We start from the raw sequence: 10,459 nt of genomic DNA on the forward strand, positions 1-10,459 counted from the left end.
CTGTGACATCACTGTGTGTATTATCCCTGTACTGTGACATCACTGTGTGTATTATCCCTGTACTGTGACATCACTGTGTGTATTATCTCTGTACTGTGACATCACTGTGTGTATTATCCCTGTACTGTGACATCACTGTGTGTATTATCTCTGTACTGTGACATCACTGTGTGTATTATCCCTGTACTGTGACATCACTGCGTGTATTATTCCTGTACTGTGACATCACTGTGTGTAGTATCCCTGTACTGTGACATCACTGTGTACTATCCCTGTACTGTGACATCACTGTGTGTATTATCCCTGTACTGTGACATCGCTGTGTGTATTATCCCTGTACTGTGACATCACTGTGTGTATTATCCCTGTACTGTGACATCACTGTGTGTATTATCCCTGTACTGTGACATCGCTGTGTGTATTATCCCTGTACTGTGACATCACTGTGTGTATTATCTCTGTACTGTGACATCACTGTGTGTATTATCCCTGTACTGTGACATCACTGCGTGTATTATTCCTGTACTGTGACATCACTGCGTGTATTATCCCTGTACTGTGACATCACTGTGTGTATTATCCCTGTACTGTGACATCACTGTGTGTATTATCCCTGTACTGTGACATCACTGTATGTATTATCCCTGTACTGTGACATCACTGTGTGTGTTATCCCTGTACTGTGACATCACTGTGTGTATTATCCCTGTACTGTGACATCACTGTGTGTAATATCCCTGTACTGTGACATCACTGTGTGTATTATCCCTGTACTGTGACATCACTGTGTGTATTATGTCTGTACTGTGACATCACTGTGTGTATTATTCCTGTACTGTGACATCACTGTGTGTATTATGTCTGTACTGTGACATCACTGTGTGTGTTATCCCTGTACTGTGACATCACTGTGTGTATTATCCATGTACTGTGACATCACTGTGTGTATTATCCCTGTACTGTGACATCACTGTGTGTATTATCCCTGTACTGTGACATCACTGTGTGTATTATCCCTGTACTGTGACATCACTGTGTGTACTTTACCTGTACTGTGACATCACTGTGTGACATCTCGCATCGGGACCACTATGCAGTAGCTTTTCCTGGGTGAGCGGAGGGACCACAGACTGGCAGTATGACCCCCATCATCCCGGACTCAGATTTAACCATGTCACTGCTGGCCGGGGCTGAGATGTGCGAAGTTCTCCTAGTACACGGGTGACGCTGGGGTTATACCTCTGCTGTGTGTGAAGTCCTCCTAGTACACGGGTGACGCTGGTGTTATACCTCTGCTGTGTGTGAAGTTCTCCTAGTACACGGGTGACGCTGCGGGTAATACCTCTGCTTGCTCTGCGCGCCAGCACCAGGGACAGCTCCCTCCTCCGGTGAGTGACAGCTGACGTCACGGCCGGGGGCGGGGCGCGGTGTTGCTGAGCAGGGAAGGGAGCGCTGGGTGCACAGAGCTGGGGCTGGGAGGGAGCTGCAGTATGTAGGGAGACACATCCTCCAGGATACCCACAGCACGACCCCCTGTGCCAGCCTGGATTATAGGCACCACTGCTGGGGTGCCACAGGACGACCCCCACCACTTTGGCTTTGCATTGGAATGTTATCCCCCAGGTGGCTTCCTAAAACACACAAATCTCTCACCCCCTGCACTTGGATGGCTGGAGAGGTCCTTATCCTGCTTTCATCTGGGGCTTGGGGGTCAATACAGGTGTAAAGGTCCCTGGGATGGACATCTCTGGAATAACTGCAAGGGCACCAGTCTGAATTATTACATAAACTCCGGATATTCATGGAGGAGACGCTCTAGATACGGGTACAGGAGTCAGGTAATTCTTTATATTATCATTGTGATCTATATATCGGAGACAGAGGTCACAGACTGAATGACAAACCTGAAGGGGTAGTGGATACAGGGAGTGCGCACCCATCAGAGGGGTCAGTAATGGGGTGGATGTGAAGTTGGATTATATATAGTACTAAAAAGGCTTGTACCCCATAATCCGTGTTGTGTACCCCACTTTTTTTTCGGATTCTCATAACCCATTCCTAAAAGACCTAGTATACATCTTATTCTATCACCAAGAAGTGTTGTTACAATGTATCTCTCCATAATACATTCTATCCATTTGTGCCGTGATACCTTTAAGACTCTGCAAACTGCAATTACACCCCCCCCCCCCCTCACGCCCAACTCCGAAATATCATGTATCAGGATTCTGTCTATCCGTCCATCTGACAGTATTCCTGTTCTGCTCTAGGGGGATAGGCTGGTTAATAAGAGGCTTTGTGCCAGCATAAGAGACAGTCAGTTGGTGCCCAGTTGCCCACGTACGGATGGAAAGAGCCGCTTTGTATGGGCGAATTAACGCTTTCACCTAAAACGCGAGATATTTTTTATCCGGCTGAGCAGCAGATTGTCTTCCCACTTGAGGAGATTTCTGATTAATACATGTTGTGATGTACAAGGGAAGGGGTGCAGGATGCAGAATAATGGGGTCCACAGGTATTTCTTATATAAGATCCCCTATAGTATCTATATATGTATCCCTGGTCCCACACATCCAGATAGAATTTCCATGTCATCTACCTATTATCCATGTGATTTGATGATATAATGGGGTCAAAATACATAAAAAATACTATAAATGACACCATATAGTTATAAATACCTATAGCTATATGTGTAGGTATTATATACTACAAGTGGAGGTAGGGGGGTCCGCGCACAGCAGGAGATGACAGTGATGGGGTCCAATTACATTTCCATTTATTGATCCGATAGTGTCTGATTCAGGTTATATGATCACATAGCGGTGTCTCAGGGCAGGTGACGTATAGGGTGGTTAATATGGATTTTGGGCTCTGGGGCTCGGCTTAGACATAGGGAACAGACATAGGATCCGGTGTAATTGCATAGGACAGGCTGAGATGTATATCATATATCATATTATAACGCGGGATGGATGATGGAAGTACATGAGACAAGTGTTTGGGGGCTACATATACGTTAGGGACTGAGATGATATAATTGTAGAAGACTTTTGACTTTTGGGGACAAGGTATTTTGGTGGTTTAAGGTTTTTGGGGTCACTCGTTGACATTATGGGAGGGGGGGGGGGTCACGTCTTACTAGTCCTGAATGGAGCAGAGTTGAAGTTGTACATAGAATCGCAACTGACAGCTGACATTAAGGAGCGCCTCTCGCTTTAATGGGACTTTACCAAAATCTTTAGTGCAGAAACTTTCAACTATGCATGAACCCAGAGATAAAGGACACGTCATAACGCATTCAGTATATTCCAAAAAATAAATGGTTTCTATTGTATTGGACAGGAACATGAATGGGAGGACCCAACTTCAGGTTCAACTTTAGAGTAGCCTCTAAACATGGACAGGTAGAGTGGAAGTTTAAGACATTTAGGGGATCAGGCGTAACTGTATAGTACATTTTTAGTCCCAAAATGTTTGCATATTACATAGATTTCCATTAATATTAATGAGATTCCTGCACTACTTCATTTGCCCTGCGGAGGTGCTGCAGGGAAACGAAACACCTGCTTTTAGATCACATTAAAGATTCCAACTGATCTTTGGAGTCTCGTGGTTATTCTCATGAATACGATATGTTTATTATTCAAAGATCATCCTGACGAAAAGAGTTTGTCTTAAATGGAAAACCCCTTGAAGAAGATCCTCCTATGATCTAGTAGTGTGAACATGGCTCTGTAAACATGAGATTTTAGAGTTGTGAAGCTTTTGTCTTGGTCTCGACTCAGAAGTCACAGGAGCGGGATAGTGATTAGGACTTTCTTTTTAACAAACCAATTAAGGAAATTAAATCTGGGTTATGATTGGTTGCTTTGGATAAAAAATAATTTTTTTTAATGTTTTTTAGACAGAAGATGACTCTTCTCCATTTTTTAGACTGAAGATGACTCTTCTCCAATGAATCTTGTTGTTTCTGAGCTGATTTCTCCATTCTTTGCTTGGTAATTCAGGGTTGACTTAACCACCCAACAGACTGTTTACTAGGTAAAAAAAATGTTGTCAACTTAATTTTGTGTTTAGGCACTGCCGCAGCTTAAAGGGGAGGGTGTTATACTGTAGGTAATTGACAGCCGAAAATTCTGTCAACAAATTCACATGGAAATCCTTACAAAGCAGCAAATACCAACCAGGGGCGTAACAGATAGTGCCGCCTCAACTGGGCCCAAGAGGTCTAGGGGGCCCATATGGTGTACCCTTCCTGTATGAGAAAACTAGTGTACTAAACAATACGTTATAATCGGGGTCCTTGGTACTGGGGCCCGACAGCTTCAAGTTACGCCTCTGATACCAACATTGACAAGTCATATCTGTTTTCTGGTCCTGTCTTGTTTATTGTATAACTTGCTTATCCTTCGCTTTGCACTTTCACAAGTTTTGCATTCTCTATTTTGTGTCAGTGAATGGAAACATTCTTGATCACAGTACAATAAAACAGTCACATACTGATAAGATGATCACAGAGAAACATAGAAAATTTGCTTATTTGAAGTTTCACCTAATTTTTGGTAAGATTTTACATGGGTCCGAATCTATTCGGACTGAACCAATCATGCTTTATTTGTCTTATCACGTTGTATACAGCCCCCACTAGTCCTCTAAAACAAAGATTTTTAGTTTTTTATAAAATGCTCTTATCTCATTTCAGAACTTTTTACAAATGTTTCAATTTTCACTAATGGAAATCATCAAAAGTCCATTGAGTCTGAACAACATTTTAATGGATCCTTTAGTCTTATCATATTATCGCATTTACTCAATTTGTTTGAAGTGAATCAAAAAATATATGGATTTGATGTGGTATTTGAAAATCGCCAGATTAAAACTGAATCTACGAAGATCTGATCATTTCTAATCTACAGATATCCTCCCACTAGGACCCTAGTGATGGATGGATGGATTCTAATCTCATGGCCAGAATAGAGGACACTTACAAACTATCCGCCATATTAATCAGCATTTTCGACACCTTTACGACAAGTTCTAAAAAGGGGCGTGTTCTAAGGAAAGGGGCGTGTTCTAAGGACACCTTTACACAAGTGCTAAAAAAGGGACATGTTCTAACGGAAGGGGTGTTCCACAATTTATGCAAATTCAGCAAAATTTTGGCACATTTGACTGTATGAAGCTAACAAATTAAGAGTGCCAGGTTGGCTTGGATGGTCTTACTCAATGCTAGATATTATTAGATATTTTGATAAATAAGGGGAAGATTTAGGCCTCTTGCACACGGCCATGTGCTTGCCCATACTGGATCCCGTTGTGGCACACGGCCATGTGCTTGCCCAGACTGGATCCCGTTGTGGCACACGGCCATGAGCTTGCCCAGACTGGATACCATTGTGGCACACAGCCATGTGCTTGCCCGGAGCCGGATGTAGCACACAGCCATGTAGAGAAGGCAGGGGAATTGAGTTCTCCTTACCGGTCCCCTTTGAAAACCGAGTAGCCACACCATGACCAAGTGCCATAGACCTCAATGGGGGGGCGTGATACAACTGCAAATTGTGTGACCTCATCACGGGTCACCACATGTGCATGAACCCTAAGACTGTCCGTACTTACCGGTATGACATAAACAACCTAATGGATTAAACTGGTACTGTGTAATGTTAAGCTTCACCTACGGAGGCGCTGTGGGGAAATTAAACACACACAGCCAGGTCCCCCCCACCACCACCAAGTCTGATTGGAGGATATTTATTGTGAAAAGATGCTTCTTATGGATTGTCCAAAGGGAAGGCATCTTGTATGTAATGAATGTAAAGTAATACATATATAGTTCACATTTATATCAATGAGCTTTCCATGTAAGGCACGGATTAGCCTGGGGCTCGGGAATGATGGATGTGCTTTATAGTTTCTCTTTATTCTGGTTAATACATGAGAATAATGAACAAGGGACACCCCTTAACCCCTCCTCTGTTAACTCCTAATTCCCTGGTAGGGTATATGACAACGTGTTTGACCCATTTATATGTGGATTGCATTCTGACTAGCATAGGTTGTATAGAGATATGACTATGTGTATACAGGCAGTCCCCGGGGTACGTCCAAGATAGGTTCTGCAGCTTTGTTCTTAAGTTGAATTTGTATGTAATTTGGAACTGTATATTTTATAATTGTAACCCTAGCCAAATTTTTATTTGCTCTCTGTGACTATTGTATTTTAAAAAATGTCCAGAAGAACCAGGATTAACAATAAATCTTAATTACAGACACCTGTGATAACTGTTATAGCTGTTTATTGTAGCCGACGGATAAAGTACAGTAAATTACTAACATCCAGAGGTCCGTCTGTAAGTAGGGGTCGTCTGTAAGACAGGTGTTCTTAAGTAGGGGAACGCCTGTATATATATATATATGGGCTTGATAAAATCCTTTCCAGGTTGAGGTTGCCTCCACGTTGCCTCCTTGTAGCTGCTGACACAGACTTTCTGCGGTGCCTGATGTTCATCCTGTACTTTCCGGCTTGTTGGATATCCTTTTAGAGTTAATGTATATTTTATTCGGGCCGAGGCTGCGCTAATTGGTGTGCGCTTAGTTAAAGGGGCGATATTGTGGATAAAAGCTTTCTTTTTTTGGTTTATAGTCTTGTTGCTGCTTACATTTAGCAACAACTTTGGCAATGTGCAATGTTAAACTTTACCTGCGGAGGCACTGTAGGGGAATTTGACACTTACAGCTCCGTACACCTACATCTGGGTGCAGAAGGATACTTCCTGTTTTTATTTTTTTGGGTGTTTTTATATTTTTGGGTTTTGGTCGAACAAGGAGAAATTATTCTCCGCTATATTACTGTTTTTGAGATTTTTTCTGATAGATATACTTGTCAGACTGTAGTGCTGGGGCCCACGAGATAAAAATAATTCTGTAAGTCCATCCACCATCTTGTTTCAAAAAATAAACCCTAGTGGCTTCTTAGTTGTGTTTTCCTTTGCTTAACCTATGGGATCCATGCTCAGACTAGGCCCTAGGCCCTCCGGAGCAGAGCCGGTTTTAGACAAAGTGGGGCCTTGGGCAAAACTAAAAGTGGGTCTCCAAAATAAAACTATTTTATGAATAGTCAGTCAGTAAGGGGCTCCATTAGCCCATTAGATAGATAATGCTTAGATAGACAGATGTATAGATAGGAAATAGATGAATTGTAGGAGATAGATAACTGGACAGATGATAGATATATAGACAGGAAATAGATGATAAGCATCTTCACCCGGGAATTCAACCAAGGGGTATTAGAAGACATGCAGGGGGCCCTTTAGGGCAGGGGGCCCCGGGCAAATGCCCAGTTTACTGTCCCCTAACCTGGGCCCTGAACCATAGGATTATCTAGTGGTTTGATGGCCTAGCCTGACCTAGCCTAGTGATATATCTGGTTTTTGCTTTGAATATGTATATCCATTTGTTATAACCTTCATCTAATAGTCACAGTTTAAAGGAGATTAAAATAGCCTCTCTTTGGTCTGGAGGACCCATCACTTCAGTGCTTTACACAAATGTCAATGGGTGCAGTGTATTACTTGATTTTGCCTGTGGGGTTTCTGTAAAGATCTTTCTACCAGATTTCCCCACAGCTTCTTGCAGGATAATACAGCAGTGGAAAATGTTTGATCAACCTATTTTTACCATTTGAATTGGCCTTTCCAAAGTAGACGACTCTTTTAATGGCAATAATGGATCTAGCTGGTACCAATGGGTATTTTGAGCCCCTCTGAATTTAGATGTTACATTTTTTGTAATATGCAAACAGGTTTTCATCAAGAAATGTGACTCTAGTGATAAAAAATCATTGCTGAGATTGCTGCAGGAAAACACATTCACTTTTTCCATAAATTCTGATATTCTAATCAAAAAGGGTTGAGATGAAAAATGTGTGTCGCATCTGGATGCGGAGACTGATCCTGGCGTTTCATGCTCAGGTCAGACCAGGTGTCATCTGTTGTGGTTGTATTCCGGGACTAGTGCGAAATCTCAAGTTTGTTTTTCTAGCTGATGTATGGACTATGATTTTATAGATAGATATGAGATAGATAGATAGATAGATAGATAGATAGATAGATAGATATGAGATAGATAGCTAGATAGATAGCTAGATAGATAGCTAGATAGATAGATAGATAGATAGATAGATAGATAGATAGATAGATAGATGGACACATAGATAGATATTAGATAGATAGATAGATAGATATGGGATAGATAGTTAGATAGATAGATAGACACAAAGATAGATATTAGATAGATAGATAGATAGATAGATAGATATGGGATAAATAGATAGATAGATAGATAGATAGATAGATAGATAGACACATAGAAAGATATTAGATAGATAGATAGATATGGGATAGATAGATATTAGATAGATAGATAGATAGATAGACACATAGATAGATATTAGATAGATAGATAGATAGATATGGGATAGATAGATAGATAGATAATAGATAGATAGATAGATATGGGATAGATAGATAGATAGATAGACACATAGATAGATATTAGATAGATAGATAGATAGATATGAGATAGATAGATAGATATTAGATAGATAGATAGATAGATATGGGATAGATATATAGATAGATAGATAGATAGATAGACAGACACATAGATATATATTAGATAGCTAGATAGATAGATAGATAGATATGGGATAGATAGATAGATAGATAGATATGAGATAGATAGATAGATAGATAGATAGATAGATATGGGATAGATAGATAGATAGATAGACACATAGATAGATATTAGATAGATAGATAGATATGGGATAGATATGGGATAGATAGATAGATAGATAGATAGACACATAGATAAATATGGGATAGATAGGAGATAGATACGTAGATAGATAGATAGATAGATAGATAGATAGATAGATATTGATAGTTGAAAGATAGATGATTCCATGGGCTTGAGGTATTTACCAAAATGAACCTAGACCCGCTAATCGGACATGCTGATTCAGTTTGGTGGTTTTAGGTTCGGCATACCTCCCAACATTTGGGAAAAGGAAAGAGGGACAAAATGGCGGCACGCGTAGCGTGCCGCGGCGATCCCCCTAAGCCACACCCCCAATCACTCCCTGGCCACGCCCCAAATTTTAGCCATATTAAAAATAATAAAAATCATAATTTAAAAAAAAAAAAAAAAAAAATATTATCCTCATTGGGATTTGAACCCAGAACCTGCAGTGTCCATGTACAATAATAACACAGCGCCTCAACCCACTGAGCTATAACCTCTGTGATTAACAAGTGGAGAATTTTGGTAACTAAGAACTATATACTGCCTTGGTATATAGGGAGGGATCTTCTCAGATTATTGTAATTATTGAGACTATTATTATTATTATTATTATTATTATTATTGAGATGATTATTATTATTTTTACCATTATTAATAATCATCTCCATAATAATAAAATTTATAATAATAATAATAGTCTCAATAATTACAATAATAATCTCTGAGAAGATCCCTCACTATATATCAGTGCATTAGTCTGTATCACAATGTAACACTGGCTGATAACATGTCTTACTTACCAGAAATCCTCAGCTCTGTATCACTGGGCTTATAGCTCAGTTAGTTAGGCTCCTGTCTATGGTGCAGAGGGTCCCAGGTTCGAATCTCAGCCTGGGCAAAACTTTATTTAATTTAATTATATAAAGAGCTTGTGTCTGGGGAAGACCTGGAGACCATATATGGACAGATAGAGATCTGAGCTGATGACGTAGTCCCTGCTCTCTCCACTAAGCCGACACTTCTCTGAAAAGGATTCCCTGCCCGATGTCTGCTCTGGAGAACCCTAGGAGATGCAGTGACCATATATGGACAGATCTGAAGCTGATGACGTGGTCCCTGCTCTGCGCTAAGCCCGACACTTCTCTGAAAAGGATTCCCTCCCGATGTCTGTAGAAGCCATTCTGTACTGTGAGTTCAGACTTTCAAAGTATTTACTATGCGGACACAGCAGCGGGACACAGCGGGACCTGGGGGGAGAATCCGTGACAATATCATAGCTGCCCGTGACGCGGGGCAGGGGTACGAAAAACGGGAAAGTCCCGTCAAAATCGGGACGGTTGGGAGCTATGGGTTCGGTCCACTAAATCCTGAAAGAACATGTTTGATGGGTTTGGTGTGTCTACAACTAATATGTACAAGGATATTTCTATAAACAGGTTATGGATGGCGGGCATATAAGACCCCCATATATATGTGCCACAGAATGCCTTATGGATAGGGGTGTGACTATACAAAGGGCAGAGGTCGCAGTCACACCCTGTACTGTACTTATGGCCCTTACATTAGGGCACCAGTACTAGTAGTAATACATGATAATTAAGGGCCATGTTGTAGTGTTTACATCGGGACCTGAACCTGTATATGATGC

At 41.0% G+C, this 10,459-nt stretch overlaps 1 protein-coding gene across 3 annotated transcripts in view; it reads left to right on the plus strand.

The window, feature by feature from the left end:
• The first annotated feature begins 1,437 nt into the window (after positions 1-1,437).
• LOC140076915 (leucine-rich repeat and fibronectin type III domain-containing protein 1-like protein) overlaps positions 1,438-10,459 on the plus strand; it is a 337,193-nt gene continuing 328,171 nt past the window's right edge. For all 3 annotated transcript variants that reach the window (XM_072123711.1, XM_072123712.1, XM_072123710.1), the window contains exon 1: positions 1,438-1,838. The gene's annotated coding sequence lies outside the window, so the exon portion shown is untranslated. The remainder of the gene's footprint in view (positions 1,839-10,459) is intronic.

Source organism: Engystomops pustulosus, chromosome 9 (assembly GCF_040894005.1).
Source record: "Engystomops pustulosus chromosome 9, aEngPut4.maternal, whole genome shotgun sequence".
NCBI classification, from domain to species: Eukaryota; Metazoa; Chordata; class Amphibia; order Anura; family Leptodactylidae; genus Engystomops; species Engystomops pustulosus.